General features: G+C 43.6%; 1 pseudogene; it reads left to right on the forward strand.

Moving 5' to 3' along the window:
• LOC120030236 overlaps nt 1–17,913 on the forward strand; it is a 175,426-nt pseudogene that overhangs the window by 65,238 nt on the left and 92,275 nt on the right.

The following is a 17,913-nucleotide window of genomic DNA, read 5'->3' on the forward strand; positions in this document are numbered from 1 at the left end:
CAGCTGATCTGTGCGGTTCCAGGGAATGCCAGGTGATCCTTCACTTCAGACCACCACCCCATCCGTCTCCCCTGACACATGCAGAAATGAAACAACAACCACGTTAAGCGCGGAAGAGAAGCAGAGAGGTTTGACTCCGCTGGTCTGAGACACGTTCCACCGCAGATGCAGAAGGCCAACATAAGCAGATAGCTCTAGTTTAAACTGATGGATTTTGATGGGGATTTTTTTATTGTGTTACTTAGATTGACGCACAGGTTTGTCTTGTCAATATTATTATTAACAGCCCCAAATGTTATTTAAAAAACAAAACGTTTTCCTTTTATCAGTGGAGTGGATCAGGGCCACTGTCGTTTCCTGTGAAGAATCCCCCTGGTAACAGCAGTGTTGGAGTTGTCACTGAGAGGCTTTGTATTATCCAATCGGCCCCGGTTCAAAATCCAGACTCGAGGCTTCTTGACCGGGAGCGAGACACTGTGTCCTGCTACCCCTTTTCCCCTGTCACTCCCCTCCTCCCCTCCCTGCTTTCAACCTCTCCACGGTTATTTAAACATGTGCAGGTTTTTCATGAGCCCGTCTGACTGTCTCTGGAAATGAGAATGAGCTAGTGAGCTCTCAGCGTCCCTCATTTCAGGCCTCACAGGGCCCTGTTGTCATCGGTTGTGCTACTGTAGGTTTGCATGCATGTGCGCAGATGTGCACGAATGTCCATGTAGCTCCATTTGTATTTGTGTGTGTGTGTGTGTACGCTATCAAGTCCATTTGTGTATGCGCATTGAAGAAGCTGAGTGAGCGGCAGGATGCTCCCCCATACCGGTGCATACGGCCCTGTCGCAGTAACCGCCACAGCTGCCCTCTGTAGTCTCTGGGAGCCGGGATGAGGAATTAGTTTCCAAACAATGGCCACCATCCATCCATTATGGCTTCCTGATGTCAGATGATATCAGGGTATTACCGGATGTTTCCATGCATCATTTACCACCGGACCCCACTGACAGATTTGTGGGCCTGCCACAAAAGGCCCATTAAACGACAGGAGTTTCATCATCATTTACCTACCCGCTCCAGTACATGCACAGCATGTGGGGGGGTGTGACCAGAACATATAGGGGGATATGTGTGGCTTACCACTGAATGCATTATCATTATAGAGAAAGGATGGATTGAGACAGCGAAAATAGTTTTGAGTTGTGTGTCATTGACTGCTGTTCGATTGGTATGAACGGTTGTTGTCATGGCTACAGTATAATTGGGTTAGTTGGTTTATAAGAGTATGTCAGAGGAAGGAGAGAAAGGGGAAATAAGCACAATACTAAATGCTTCTCTCAGGGTTTAGTGGCTATATTGCAGCCACGTGAGACTAAAAAAAATAAATGGAAACCCCCCTCCATCAAGACCACAATAAAGTGATCACTTCTAATGTTAGTGGTCATTTGTTAAATTCAGCCATATATGCTCTGAAATCCAGAACTTCAAAACCCCAAAATGATTAAAAATAAAAAACACAACCCTGCAGACTTCTTATCTTAATCTTTAACCTCTGCACTGTTGGAAAAGGGCCCCTAAGTCAGGGGTCCCACCCGACTACCTCATCCCCATATTATTACTTACCCTCTTGCTATTTTGCACCCCAGTATCTCTACTTGCACATCATCACTCACATCTATCACTCCAGTATTAATGCTAAATTGTAAACATTTCACCAAAGCCCCATATACTACCCACCACTGCGACCTGTATGCTCTCGTTGGCTGGCCCCAACTACATATCCGTCACCAAACCCACTGGCTCCAGGTCATCTATAAGACTCTGCTAGGTAAAACTCCGCCTTATCTCAGCTCACTGGTCACCATAGCAACACCCACCCGTAGCACGCGCTCCAGCAGGTATATTGCACTGGTCATCCCCAAAGCCAACACTTCCTTTGGCCGCCTTTCCTTCCAGTTCTCTGCTGCCAATGACTGGGACGAATTGCAAAAATCTCTGAAGCTGGAGACGTATATCTCCCTCTAACTTTAAGCGTCAGCTGTCAGAGCAGCTTACCGATCACTGTACCTGTAAATAGCCCACCCGACTACCTCATCCCCATATTATTACTTACCCTCTTGCTATTTTGCACCCCAGTATCTCTACTTGCACATCATCACTCACATCTATCACTCCAGTATTAATGCTAAATTATAAATATTTTTTACCTCTAGGGCCTATTTATTGCCTACCTCCCTACTCTTCTACATTTGCACACACTGTACATAGATTTTTCAATTTCTTTTCTTTTGTGTAATTGACTGTACGTTTGTTTACGTGTAACTCTGTGTTGTTGTTTTTGTCGCACTGCTTTGCTTTATCTTGGCCAGGTCGCAGTTGTAAATGAGAACTTGTTCTCAACTGGCCTACCTGGTTAAATAAAGGTGAAATAAATCAAATAAAACATTTCACTGTCAGTCTACACCTGTTGTTTACGAAGCATGAAATTCGATTTTATTTACGTAACATCGCTCCCTTCCAACACGCCATGACACCTGCTAATGTTTCGACCTCCGACAGAGCTGTGGGCAATGTTTTGACGAGCGAACATTCGCTTCCTTAGTATGTTGAACCTGTATAACAATAGGTAATATGTAGTTCATGAAAACCAAATTCAACCAACGATGCAATGATAAAAGCATCAACAATTCAATCAATTATTCACCACTGTCTTGCTTACTCAAAGCACCTATTATGCAAGTGATATTATGACACAATTCACACTGTCATAAATCCCAGTGGAAGTTTCAGTTTCAAGATGTACCCCCAACAGACGTGGCCAAGCAGAAAGCTGTGAACAGAGTTCAAATATTAACAATGTATAATTGAGTTTAACCTTACACTGACAGTCCCTATCCTGTGTGACGCTCCCACCCCCCCCCCCCCAAGCCTACTTCTCTTCTTTAGATCCCACCAATAGAAAATGATGTCATTAAAAGCAAATTCATTTCAAAATAACGGGCCCATTCCTGAAACCGAGTGGAAGGTTCATCTAATTGTAACTACCGTAAAGCCTGGGGAGAAAAAGGAGGACGACTAATTATGCAGGAAGGACCGCTTTGAAATGAAGCACACAGCTCTGTCGGAGGTCGAAACATTAGCAGGTGTCGTGGCGTGTTGCAAGGAAGCGATGTTATGTAAATAAATCAAATTTTATGCGTCACATGCTTCGTAAACAACCGGTGTAGACTGACAGTGAAATGCTGACTTAGGGGTCCTTTTCCAACAGTGCAGAGTTAAAGATTAAGATATGAAGTCTGCAGGGTTGTGTGTTTTTTTTTGTTTTTTTATGTATTGACTTTTTGTCATTTTGGGGTTTTGAAGTTCTGGATTTCCGAGCATGTATGGCTGAATTTAACAATTGACCTCTAACGTTAGAAGTGATCACAATATTGTGGTCTTGATGGAGGGGTTTCCATTTTTCTTTCGTCTCATGTGGCTGCAATTTTGCCACTAAACTTTGAGAGAAGTCCAAAAGCATTTAGTATTGTGCTTATTTCCCCTTTCTCTCCTTCCTCTGACATAATGTGTACTCTGCACCTGTGGAAGTTTGCTGGATGTGCTTAGTACTCTGTGTACATTCCTTTTTAAACAAACCTCTTTAGGAATCATTTAAAAACAATGTCTCCTCCATGTGATGGAATCCCACAATTCCAAGGTTTTACAAACCCAGTGAAGCTTGAAATAGGAACACTAAACTGACAAAGCAAAAATAAATAGGTCGCTCGAGCCCTGCACAACAATCATATCTCCAAGGCCATTTTTGGTTTCTTTCTTCCCTCTACATGATCCACAACAATTAGATACCAAGCAGAATGTTTTAGGCATTAAAACTACCGTGTACGGTTAAGGATGACTTTCTCTGAGAATACAAAGTTTCTACTCACATAGCCGCTGAACTTGAACCCTGAACCATGTTTGTTGCTTCCAGATAAAATTAGGGAACCAACAGAGCACAACAAAATGTCCTTGTAGTGGTTGTGAGACAAGACTTTCCCAAAACATGAGTGTCTACTGGCCCGTTTGTCCTTTTGTAATCGCTTCATGCAAAATACACACCTTTGCTCAAGGACATAGTCAAGGTTTCTTTATTTTTCAGAACTCTCTGGGAACAGGTTTTTAGAACAAAACATATCTCTAGCAACGTTGTTATTTAGAATAGCCAAACAGTTAATTTTTTCAAAAGCGTACTGGCTATCATGTAGCCCTTATTTTATTTGTATCACTCACCTGGTGCTGTGCTGGTTTTTAATTCTAACCATCATTGCTGACTCTCACACAATCTACTGTAGTGACTTTGTTGTCAGTATTTCCCTATAACAAGGGGAAAGGACACAACCTATGGAGGTATACTCTAAACGTGGAGGTATACTCTAAACGTGGAGGTATACTCTAAACGTGGAGGTATACTCTAAACGTGGAGGTATACTCTAAACATGGAGGTATACTCTAAACGTGGAGGTATACTCTAAACATGGAGGTATACTCTAAACGTGGAAGTATACTCTAAACATGGAGGTATACTCTAAACGTGGAGGTATACTCTAAACGTGGAGGTATACTCTAAACGTGGAGGTGGAGGTATACTCTAAACGTGGAGGTATACTCTAAACGTGGAGGTATACTCTAAACGTGGAGGTATACTCTAAACGTGGAGGTATACTCTAAACGTGGAGGTATACTCTAAATGTGGAGGTGGAGGTATACTCTAAATGTGGAGGTGGAGGTGTACTCTAAACGTGGAGGTGTACTCTAAACGTGGAGGTGTATTCTAAACGTGGAGGTGTACTCTAAACGTGGAGGTGTACTCTAAACGTGGAGGTGTACTCTAAACGTGGAGGTGTACTCTAAACGTGGAGGTGTACTCTAAACGTGGAGGTATACTCTAAACGTGGAGGTATACTCTAAACGTGGAGGTATACTCTAAACGTGGAGGTATACTCTAAACGTGGAGGTGGAGGTATACTCTAAACATGGAGGTATACTCTAAACCCTCTAACATGGAGGTATACTCTAAACATGGAGGTATACTCTAAACCCTCTAACATGGAGGTATACTCTAAACCCTCTAAACATGGAGGTATACTCTTTACTTTTTATCATTTACGGAATGGTTGATAGATTTTCAGGTTCATTCTATCCTCGTGAAGGGTTTTCGAATTCTCTTCTACAAGAAAAAGACCCAATCACTGAGATTGTAGAATCGGAAACTTGGAGCATTTCTTTGACATAGCAAGAGCGTTAGGTCTACTTGCTGTTCGATAGAAACTCAAGGCCAGTACTATACAGTAGATGTAGATTGAATATCCGCTATTGGAGCATTGTTAGTATGATATGTGGCGAAGTCAAATGTATATGGTCATTGTAGCAATATTCTCATTGTGGTATTGCGCAACTTGAAAAGGCTATTTTTTGAGGGTGTGAACATTGTTCCAGGTTTGGGGTCATGGTTTAAGGTCACGGTTGCCTGCTACCTCTTTGAAAATACATCTCTGAAATAGGAAATAATTGGCCAGTAACATAAGAAATGGGAACAGTACTGTATCACAAATACTGACTTAACAAGGTCCCAGGGAATTCAAAATAGCCACCCTGCATGATACCAATCATGGGCCGAACTTTTATCATTATCCCAATTGGCCACTCTGCGCACCTTGCTCTAGTCAAAAGTAGTGCACTACGTAGGGAATAGGGTGCCATTTGGAACAGAACCCTCAGCCCAAGAGAGGTCCATCACAATGCGTTTCAAGGGAAATTAAAACCGGCCTCGCCACACAAGTGTTAGTATGTGATAGGAGAGAGACTCGCCCCAAAATGGATGAATAGATAAAAAGTACCATGAATAAGTTAATGGAAAGATCTGCTATGTGATTACATCATTTTTCTTTCACCTCAATGTCCATATGATCATTTCTGCAGGAGTCGCCGTTGTGCATTGTAGCACAGATGAATGTTTGCGTGTTACTGTCATTGCAGATGGCGACGTCTTTCACGCAGGGGGAAATGTTAAACACCTATTTCTGGGTTCATTCACTTTTGACTGGCCTGTATCAGGAGAGTTGTTTGGCACACTAGGGCTGATGTGTTTGTGTGTAAGTGCGTGCGTGAGGGTGCGTGTGTGTGTATGTAAAGTGTGTATGAATTACACGCTTGTGTGCATATTTTGTGTGTGTAAATGTGTACACATTGTGTTTTGTCAACAATGGCTGTATATACCATAGTTAACTTTGATGTGCGCGAATGCTTTGTGAGCAGGCGAAAGCAAGTCATGAAATGTGCATTGCGAACGAGGTAAAACGGTGTTATTTACCTCTGATTATGTGTTATTTACCTTTTGATTAAAAAGGAGGCTTGTTAAGGCAATGGAGGCTCCATCGCAGTCCACAGATACCTAGAGATCTTAAAAACACACTCTTTTTGTTGGAGAGAATAAAGTCTTGATCCGTCTAAAGTATTCACACAAAACAAAAAGAAAAAAAAGAGAATGTATTTAATCAAATAGTGGGACATGTTTGTTTACTACTGAATGTCCTTGAATGTGTTTTACCACAGCTGGGTGTACCAACGGGGGTCTCGGTAAGCTAATAGCCCCAGCTCAACAAATGTTGTTTGTGTGCTGCACTCATGTGTTTTGCTATAGTACTAGCCCATAACAGACAGGGGCATAGTGTTAAACTGTACCAAGGATCATTTTTTTTGTGACTTTTTTTCTAAATTTTACAGCGAACCATCCTCCTCTTCCTCAATACACCAACCTCCACTGACTGCCTCACTTTAAAAAAAAAAAACGGATCAAATCTACAGGCCGACACATGGTCTGGTGTTTTTGTAGCACTCTAACGAAGACCAATTACTTGAATCCTGCATTATCCACATTTACGTTAAAAATGGAATTATCATCCACCACACTTGTCACTTATGCTGCAGGTAACTATTGGAAAACCAAACGTCTGCTTCATGATTGCATTTGGAATGGATTGCTGCGTCACAGTGGCTAAGGGAACTAACCTCCATTCTCCAGAGAGCTAGGTTCCACTATGGTCCCACCTCCAATTATCCTGGCTTCCACTAAGACAAAAGATAATGGCCACTGCGGCGTTAGAGGGTGGACTGTTTTTCCATTATAGAATCCCCCCCCTCCCTTCCACTTTGTGTGCGTGTGTTGTCTCATTGATTTGCCTGCCCACTCACTCTCCCACTGTTTGCTGGAGTGTTATGAGCCCTGACCTATCTCTCCTGGCCCCGGCTTCTTTGCGTCTGAGCCTAGACCACACATTCATAAGATGCTCATTGCTAAATACATTTTGGGCCCTTATTATGTGTGTGTGTTTGTGATAGTTAGGGGCGATGGGGTGTGTGTGTGTGTGTAAGCCCTTTCCTCAAGTCCTCAGGGAAACAAGATCATAGGAGAGAATCAGGAGGCCCCCGAGTGGCGCAGCGGTCTAAGGCACTGCATCTCAGTGCTAGAGGGGTCACTACAGACCCTGGTTCAATTCCAGGCTTTATCACAACTGGATGTGATTGGGAGTCCCATAGGGCAGTGCACAATTGGCCCAGCGTCGTCCGTGTTAGGGTTTGGCCGGGATAGGCCGTCATTGTAAATAAGAATTTGCTCTTAAAGGACTTGCCTAGTTAAATAAATAAAATAAATAAATAATGTGTATCCGTGGGGAGACAAAGAAAAAAAATGTCCTATACGTCACCATTGTCTTCCTCCACACCCAGAATTTCATACACACATACTGTTATTGACTTGGTACACACACACACACACACACAAACAAACCATAGCTGGAAATGGATGCCTGTGTGTCTTTGCTAGCTGCAGGAGTCTGCCAGCTCCTCGGCAGAAACCGAGCCTGCACATCCAAGCCACACCTGCCAGATCCAATTGATCCAGTTTGAACTACCGCCTCTTAAACTGACGGGACGGGGGGTGGTGGAAAAATGGAACACCTATTTTTGCAACCAGGCCTGAAATAAATTTGCCTCTTGAGATAAATTAACTGTGACTGAAGAACTAAAGAAATCTATTTTTTCTCTCTCTTTCGCTATCCCTCTATCCTTATTCCATTTACAATGCTATGTTATTTCTCACTTAATTCTAGGGGAAAGACAGGGCTTTTTATTTGACTCTTTCTTCCCTCCTAATACAGAATCGTCTTCATCTGTGATTGTATTTATGGATACCACAACAACACGGACTACAACTCGACCGACGACGGTTTCCACGACGACCACATCAACAACCAGCACCACTACGACCACCAGGGTTTCGGCGATGACTCCTGTTGCCCAGCGACCGCGACCCACCTCGACTACCCTGCCGCCGCTATTTCCGCCAGCGGACGGCAATATCCCAGAGGGCAATACAAGGACGTCCCCGTCCTCCAAGCTCCCCAACGTCAGCGTTGACTACTGTAATCCCATGGTCATGTCGGACGTGTCCTGGCCCAAGATGAGACAGGGACTGGTGGCGAGGCAACCATGCCCGACTGGAACAATAGGTAATGGGCTTGTTCTACATAAGTCTGTGGCTCCCGTGCCCATTCACTGGGCCCTGGTAAAAGTATGTCAACCAAAGGCCTACACTGTGGTAATAGCCAAATATAGCTAATCATGATACATTTCCTTACCAGTGCAACAAATATGTTGGTTTAAATGTATGGATGTGTAACATATGTTGTTGTGAGTTCAAGCGATGTTTTAAAGCACTACGTAGTACATGCAATGTACGGAATGTCTGAAGTATCACAAAAATAGATTAGTGATCACTGCAGGAATCGAACCAGCAAGTTTCAAGTTTCAATGTTGCGTGTAGCAAAATGCCGTTCTCGCAAGCTCCAAACCCAACAATGCAGTAATCAATAGCAATGTAATGCTAAACATGACATAAGGTAGACCAAAAAAACAGGAGAAATAAAAACAAGACAGAAGAAGAACACGAGAAAATATTGAAATTGTACATAATGATGACCATTGACAGCCATGGCCCTCAGACAAACCAGAATCCTCCGCAGGCTCCTGAATTAGCCTCCCTCTGGAATGGATCATGATCGGAAAAGGATGAGCTTAGCCATTAAATCAAATCTTTCTCACGAGCTGAATTTCTGAATTTAAGTCTTACAATTAACTCAACTAATCCCTTCAGTTTTCCAACCGAAATCTGTCATCAAACACATTCTGGCGTTGCTTTTCTCAACTCTGTTCGGCATATTGAAGTGTGATGTTTGGCACGGTCGAATGTTATTTCCAGGTTTGTTGTTTTGTTTGTATGCATCCCCCCCCCCCCCGACTCTCTGAGAGAGGAGAGCTAAAGATAGCCACACATATGGAACCACGAGGCGGAATCCTCCCCTCTGCTTCTTCACTCCCAGGAAACAATTAGCCTAATTAATTAACACTAAACACAGTTGTGTGTGCGTGCTCTTTAACGAGGGCCAGGCACTTTGTGTTCATAAGGCGCCACTTCACTCGTTTCTTTCTCTACTCCTTTGTCACAGACCAAAAGGAATGGATACCAACCTATTAAGATCCATAGGAGATCAAGGGCCTCTTTTGAGGGAAATGGTTTCTCGAAGTCAATAGTAAAGACTGCATGCGCTATATAAACAAAAGTATGTGGACACCCCTTCAAATTAGTGGATTCGGCTATTTCAGCCACACCCATTTCTGATAGGTGTATTAAATCGAACACACAGCCATGTAATCTCCATAGACAAACATTGGCAGTAGAATGTCCTCACTGAAGAGCTCAGTGAATTTCAATGTGGCACTGTCAAAGGATGCCACCTTTACAACAACTCAGTTTGTGAAATGTATGCCCTGCTAGAGCTGACCTCGTCAACTTTAAGTGCTGTTATTGTGAAGTGGAACCGTCTAGGAACAACAATGGCTCAGCCGCGAAGTGGTAGGCCACACAAGCTCACAGAAAGGGACCGCCGAGTGCTGAGGCGCGTAGCACGTATAAATTGTCTGCTCTCGGTTGCAACAATCACTACCGAGTTCCAAACTGCACCTGGAAGTAACGTCAGCACAAGAACTGTTCGTCGGGAGCTTCATGAAATGGGTTTCCATGGCCGAGCAGCCGCACACAAGCCCTAAGATCACCATGTGCAATGCCAAGTGTCAGCTGGAGTGGTGTAAAGCTCACCGCCATTGGTTCTGTGGAGCTGTAGAAACGCGTTCTCTGGAGTGATGATTCACGCTTCACCATCTGCCAGTCCGACGGACAAATCTGGGTTTGGCAAATGCCAAAAGAACGCTACCTGCCCAATGCATAGTGCCAACTGAAAAGTTTGGTGGAGGAGGAATGTTTTTCATGGTCCGGGCTAGGCTCCTTAGTTCCAGTGAAGGGAAATCTTAACACTACAGCATACTATGACATTCTAGACGGTTCTGTGCTTCCAACTTTAAGGTAACAGTTTGGGGAAAGCCCTTTCCTGTTTTAGCATGACGATGCCCCCGTGTACAAAGCGAGGTCCACACAGAAATGCTTTGTCGAGATCGGGTTGGCCTCCACAAAGCCCTGACCTCAACCCCATCGAACACCTTTGGGATGAATTGAAACGCGGACTGCGAGCCAGGTCTAATTGCCCAACATAAGTGCCCGGCCTCACTAATGCTCTTGTGGCTGAATGGAAGAAAGTCCCTACAGCAATGTTCCAACATCTAGTGGAAAGCCTTCCCAGAAGATTGGAGGCTGTTATAGCAGCAAAGGGGGGACCAACTCCATATTAATGCCCATGATTTTGGAATGAGATGTTTGACGAGCAGGTGTCCACATACTTCTGGTCATGTAGTGAAACCAAAAGTAGAGCGTGATACCAAGGACAGATGGAAGAAATTATTGTACATGTTGCCATTAGAAACAGTATCAATATAGTTTAAGTTTTGCGTTGTGACTTGGCCCATACTCATAAAGTCAAAGTGCTGAAATAGGGTCATTTTTGCTGTTTAGATCATAATGAATAAGATTGTATGGTCAGGGGGTACCTGATCCTAGATCAGCACATAAGACATTTTTTGAATACGAGCACAGAAATGTTACAACCAGGGGTGGGGAACGTTTTGTCTCTCGCCGCCTTCTCCTCGTTTAACTGGCGACACTATCCAGACGATGGCCGGCGTACAGCAAGATGTGGGACACACAACCCCCACCGCTCTGCGCGTCTCTCTTTAAAGCCCACCACACTTCAGACGACTTTGCCGACGCATGGACGGCTTTGAGTTTCCTCAAATCCCTACCATCTCTCTCTCCATTATTTTCTCTCTCCCCTCTCTCCATCTTTTTTTTCTCGGTCTCTCTCGGTCTCTCTCTTTCTCAGTCACTCTATCAATCATCCTCACTCCACCTTTCTCCCATACTCTCTCCCCCCCTCAGGTGGAGGTCTATCTGATAAACCCATCAAACGTAATGCCGTCCAAGAAGGAAACGATGTGTCAGTCAAAGTTTATATCAGTTAATGTTATCAGTCTGTCTCCTCCTCCTCTAGCCCATAGACGTGTACAAATCGAAGGCCAGCGTTTTTCCTTGACAGAGTCATGAAGTTAAAAATACACAGATTGAATATAAACACTATCAATGCCATAGCCCACATTTGGAACCCAATTTCCTCTCTCTCTGTATCCCTTTACCATAACATGCCTCCCAAATGGCACCCTATTCCCTTTATAGTGCACTACTATAGAGGGAATAGCACCCTAAGGGAATGGCACCCTAATCCCGGCCCATAGGTTTCTTGTTAAAAGTAGTGTACTATGTAAGGAATAGGGTGCCATTTGGAACACTGCTGTGTACTGTTTTAGGCCGGCCGATAGTGTCGTTGATTAGATGATAAAGACACAATCCCAGTTTATACACAGAGTAAGTAGAAGCTCTGATGGGGGCACAGTCCCATTTTTGGCCTGGTTTCAGAGGCCAAAAGACATACACACACACACACACACACACACGTCACTCCACATCCCCGTCAGTAGCAGTCCTCCCCCTCAGGCACCCTTAATTGACCTTTCGTAACGAACTCCAGGATATCTGACTTAATTGGAACACAGTTTGGTGTATTTTTGCACGGAGTTCAACTGTCTCACCCGTTTAACACATGAAGAGGTGCTTCAACTCTTAATTACTAGAAACACACACTATCCAGGATAACTCTGTAGGCCCTGAAGTGCTACCACAAAACAATTAGGACTTCATTTAATGTGGAGATGAAACCAGTAGATTCTATTCCTTTGTCATATCCCAGTTATATTTATTTGTAGTGTGTTATTATTGAAGTGGAACTGACAGCATTTTAGAAACATGAAATCTTATTCAAATCTCTTCATATACATACCCAGGAAGAATGTGACCGTTTACGTGTAAAAAAAACAAAAATCTGACAAGTGAGCGTGTACATATGGTCAGGTATTCATAGAATGTTTGGGAATGACAGAGGAAGGCATTGGTGAACATTCTATAGCAATACCGAGAGGGAAAGCAGCTGTGCTTTTGGACAATTAATAGACACTGCAGTAAATAAAACCTCATAAAAACATCTGTCTTGTCCAGGACCGGAGTCTACGCAGACTGAACTTTGAACTGGACTGTGTGTTTACAGGCAGTAGCGTGACTTTAGATTATTAGAATGCCTTCCCCAAAAGCCACAAAATGCACCTGAATGGATTTCTGCAAATATGTAAATACCATGGGAGTCCTCTTATTGTCAACTTAACAGTTCTATTGATCATGAAAGCATCTCTCTCTCTGTTGCCTATGCACATCATCAACAACAAGATGAACGTCTGTTAGCCAGAGCCAGATGAGCTCAAATCTGACCAGGGAACAGTAGATAAACCTTCTCAGCTTATAGTTGGCCATCAACATTTCACTGCTAAAATGATAGGGAATAGTAGCCTGCTCGCCCTTCTGCAGCTTGCCTACCAATGCATGCTAACCAGATGACACCTGCATCTCTAGCTGTAGCCACAGAAAAACGATATGGGGGGGGGGAAAGTCGGCCACTCACCCATCGTACAATGACAACATCCTCCCAGTACATTAGGCTCTGTGTTTATCTTGCTAAATAAATAGCTACATAAATAGATATGCTAGCCTATTAGCCATGTTATGACTAACTTTTGATCATTACCCTTGCTAGTTTGATTGTATTGACATTCCCAGCCTTAGTTACATTTGTTCGTTTTTGTCCAGAATATTGAGTCATTGAAACTGAAACAGTGCATCCCGAATGGAGGCAGCAAACAATGTACCAGGCCAGCTGGGATTTACAACCTGATACCAATATTTTTTTGGACTACCAACAATGACGAGACACCCTACAGGGAGGAGGTGAGGGCTCTGGGAGAGTGGTTCCAGGAAAATAACCTCTCACTCAATGTCAACAAAACAAAGGGGATGATCGTGGAGGGAGCACGCCCCTGTCCACATCGACGAGACCGCAGTGGAGAAGGTGGAAAGCTAGTTCCTCGGCATACAGATCGCTAACGTTCTGAAAAGGTCCACCCACACAGACAGTGTGCTGAAGAAGGTGCAACAGCGCCTCTTCAACCTCAGAAGGCTGAAGAAATTTGAAGATCTTTGAAATTTGAAGATCTGGTACAACTGAAGATCTGGTACAACGCTGTTCTTCTCTCTTCACAGAACAGCGCAAACTAACCAGAATAGAAAGAGTGGGAGGCCCCGGTGCACAACAGAGCAAGAGAACAAGTACATTAGAGTGTCTAGTTTGAGAAACAGACGCCTCACAAGTCCTCAGCTGGCAGCTTCGTTACATAGTTCCCGCAAAACACCAGTCTCAACGTCAGCAGTCAAGAAGCGACTCCGGGATGCTATGTTATTTTATTGGTCAATTATATTAGTCATGCGTTGAACAATGCCTTACTCTACGTCATAATCATTATTTTCAAATAGAACCTCTTCAAAACGTTTTATAAAGTTGCTTTTGTAGCACAAACTGGGAAGTCAATATTCTTTTACTGATGTTATGCTGGTCTGTTTCATATCTGCAAAGTAGTTTAAAACGCTGTCAGTTCCACTCGAAGGGGAATTGGTTTTAAGGTACATGGTAGTTTAATTCGGATATGAATTATAGTGACACACTGTATATGTTCACACAGACAAACACCAACAGATTGTATGAGGATGAAAGAAGTTATTTATAACAAGGCTGTTGAATGAAGTTGTTTGGAAGCACACGTGTCACCGTTGGCAGCGGAAGCTTTTTAGATATCAATCCCTGTATTTTTGCTCTATTGCCTCTAACTCTGAGTCTTGTTTTCTTCCACAGGCGTGGCCATGTATCTATGTATGGGGCCCGAAGGATACTGGGACCCTCAAGGGCCCAACCTTAGCAACTGTACGTCCCCGTGGGTCAATGTAATCACCCAGAAGGTAAGGGGGCCCCCAAAGGGGACCAACTCATAGACGCACACACACACACACTTCACGCTTGGCAATTCACACTTGTTCACTTTGCAACAATGGAAACCCCTTAGACTAAGGGAAGACTATGCCCATCCTCCCATCCTCTAGGATCATTGTGCTCCACGGGTTTCCTTTGTCTCTGCTCAGAAGAACGTAATTGGTCAATTAATGTCAAGTCTTCCACTCGCTCCAGGTAAAGAGGAATAGCAGTCGCCACTTCAGACATAAAAACCACAGTTGAAACCAGAGGTCTTAGAGTACTGTCCTACCTACTGCGTCGAGTTCACAATGGTGGCCAATACACCCACTACACAATTATGGCCCTCTCATTCTTCCATTTTCTTTAGCCCCAGAGGAGGTCTGTCTCATTCCCCTTCTGTGTTTAAATCTCTAATGGAATCTCCCAGACAGAAGAGATGGTTATTGGGACTGTAGCGGTACTAGTACTAGTAGCAGCTCTCTCCCTGTTTGTGAATTGCATCAGATGTCAAAATGTACTCGCTGAAACTCGCAGGAGCACGAGGCATGCCAGCAATAACACTTATGATCCACTCCAGACTGGCAAAAGCCCGTTAACCAAACGGCACTTTGTGGTTCTGGATGGAGAACGGGTGGTTGGGAAAAGACAAGTGTGGGGTAGAGGTAGAGAGATCAGGTGTATTTTTTGTTGTTGAAACGTTGACCTTTTTCGAGTGCAATAAATGTCGACCGTGGGCTGATGTTTTGGTTGATATCTACAGCTCAGTGCCGTTCTGTTTAAATCGATATGGAGACGAGTCCACTCTATCTTATCCTTTACCATAGTGTCACTATTTCCTGACTCAAACTCATAGTCCGTTATAGTATACATCCTAACTTTCTCCCAAGCAAAGCAGCACAAAACTTGACACAGTCTTGCCCCTTGTGGGAGTGACTATTGGAAAATGGGTGCATTTTTTTTACAAAAGTGTTATTCATCTTTATTACGCAAATTAGGCATGAGCGATGTGCCTGTCATCCCTCGTTGTCACCGGGGAATTTAAATGAAGATCAACCTATCAGGCATCCCAGAATTCAGTCTGCCGCTCCACTGTCCCTGGTTCTTCTCATTAACAGGAAGACGCAGAGAGGGAGACAAGCGAAAGCGGGACTATGAGTGAAATAGGGAGAGGCTGGAAGAGAGGTGGAGAAAGCGAGGGAGAGAGAGACCAGGATTGAGAGCGAGAGAGACATTGACAGACTTAACTCGTTCTTACTGTGGCCGTAACTCTTTTCATTAAGAGAAAGAGGCTAAGCGAGAGGGCTTCTCTACTCTCCACACACTGTCCACACAGGAACAGGGTTCTCGAAGAAAGGCCAATTAAGCCGGTGTAATTGGTTCTGCTAATAAACACAGGGGCAGCGATTGCAAGCGATGGCCAAGTAAGTCGTGTGAGGCCCTGCGCCGCGGACACCGTAGTCTCCCCCTAATGCGTCTATTTACAATGCGTTGGAGGTCGCCGGGACGAAGGCCTCATCGCGCTGCATGCATATTTTGGGGGGTTTGCGTCCCAAATGGCACCCTATTCCTTTAATAGTGCACTACTTTTAACCACAGCCCTTTGAGCCCTGGTCAAAAGTAGTGCACTATATATATCTAGTGTTCTCCTACTCCAGGCAAGTACTAACTTTATTTCAGATTGTATAATTCCTATTGGGGACACGTGAGTGGTTATGTAGCCTAGCCAGCTGTTAGTTCTCCAGTGCTACTTTGAAATCTCAACCTACTGGATTGACCCGCTAACATCAGTCCCAGTTATGCCACATTTCAGGTTTAGCCCTACTCCTGCAGTGACGAGGTCTCCAGTTAAATAGTTCCTCTTTGATTCCTTTCTCTCCACTTACTCGCAGGAACAGAGTGTAACCTTGAAACTCCAACTTGAAAGCGGAGCTACGTCTCAGCCCCAATCCCCACTTGGACCGTGTGTCTCGTTTCAGTGCTAATTAAGACTGATTCTTTGTGATGTTTTCTATGAGAGGGAATAATTAATGTCATGCCGTTTTTTCACACAGTTTATATAAAATGAAAAGTCTTAATTAGCCAAAGTCGAGAGGTGACATTTTGTTCAGCGTTTTATTTTTTTTACACAAATCAACTGGTACTAGTTGTTCGGGCTTGGACCATCTTGATTACTGTCCGGTAACATGGTCAAGTGCAACAAAGAAACCTAGCAAAGCTGTAGCTGGCTCAAAACAAGCAGCACGCCTGAACTGCACATACACAACTAACATCAACAACATACATGCCCGTCTCTCTTGTTTGAGGGCTGACGTGAGATGCACTGCTTCTCTTCTAGTTATGAGGGGTATTACAGTAATAAAATGCCAGATTGTCTGCGTAATCAAATGACATTCAGCTCAGACACCCATACATAACCCACAAGACAGCCACCAGGGGTCTCTTCACAGTCCCCAAGTCCAAAACAAATTCATGGCAACGCAGAGTATCATACAGAGACATGGTCGCATATTTAAGTTTATTTTATTTAACCTTTAACCAGGCAAGGCAACTCCCGTCTTCAATTACTCAAGCAAACAGCAAAATTACCTTATTTGTTTTTGTTGTTTGTATTATTATATTTGTTTGTTGTGGGTTTTGTGTATTGTTGTGCATTTAATGTGACTGTCCTCGTGCATCAGTGTTTTTTACTTGTCATGTTTTGTGTTTTTTGTGGACCCAGGAAGAATAGCTGCTGCCTCTGCAAAAGCTAATGGGGATCCATATAAACAAATCAATAAACAAATACAATGATACATTTCTTTTCTCTCCATCCACACTGAAAACCATGCTAATAGAACTTGTATGTGTCTACCTTTTGCTAACTGTAACATGTTTTGGTGGTTTGCAGCTGCAAAAAGAGAGCGCTCATGTAGGATTTACGTGCAGGTATTTTGACTCTTGTCTTTCACCCAGCATCCTCCTACCCACCCATTGAAATGTTTCTGTTTTGGTGTAAGCATGATTGTGACTTGTTGCCGCACCCTAACGTACTGCTTTGTGCTCGTGATATTCCTGCCTTGTGAGGCATGGTTGCTCAATGTTGGGTCTGCTAAGTAAACTTTGACCTTAAAATTGTATTAAAAAAATTGGAGCCATTTATAACACTTAGTTAGGCTATGTTTTGGTCGGGATGCAACTATGGCTAGTTAACGTTTTTGATCCACAGGTCAAATTTTGGGGTCCTCACTTTCTTACCCACATCCTGATGCCCTAATTCTAACGGCAACCCCCAGCCCTGCAACCAATTAAACACTCCTTCCCAGCATGCTTGGCCTCTTAATGCTGTTTTCATATCCTTGTGTTGGTGTTGTGATGGCTTTTGAAGAAGAAACTATACATATGTAATGCATATGATGTGCTAATAACATTGGTTGCTCATGGATTTCACATGAACATTGGTTGCTCATGGATTTCACATGCACTTGGTTGCTCATGGATT

This window comes from Salvelinus namaycush, chromosome 36 (genome assembly GCF_016432855.1).
Source record: "Salvelinus namaycush isolate Seneca chromosome 36, SaNama_1.0, whole genome shotgun sequence".
NCBI lineage: Eukaryota > Metazoa > Chordata > Actinopteri > Salmoniformes > Salmonidae > Salvelinus > Salvelinus namaycush.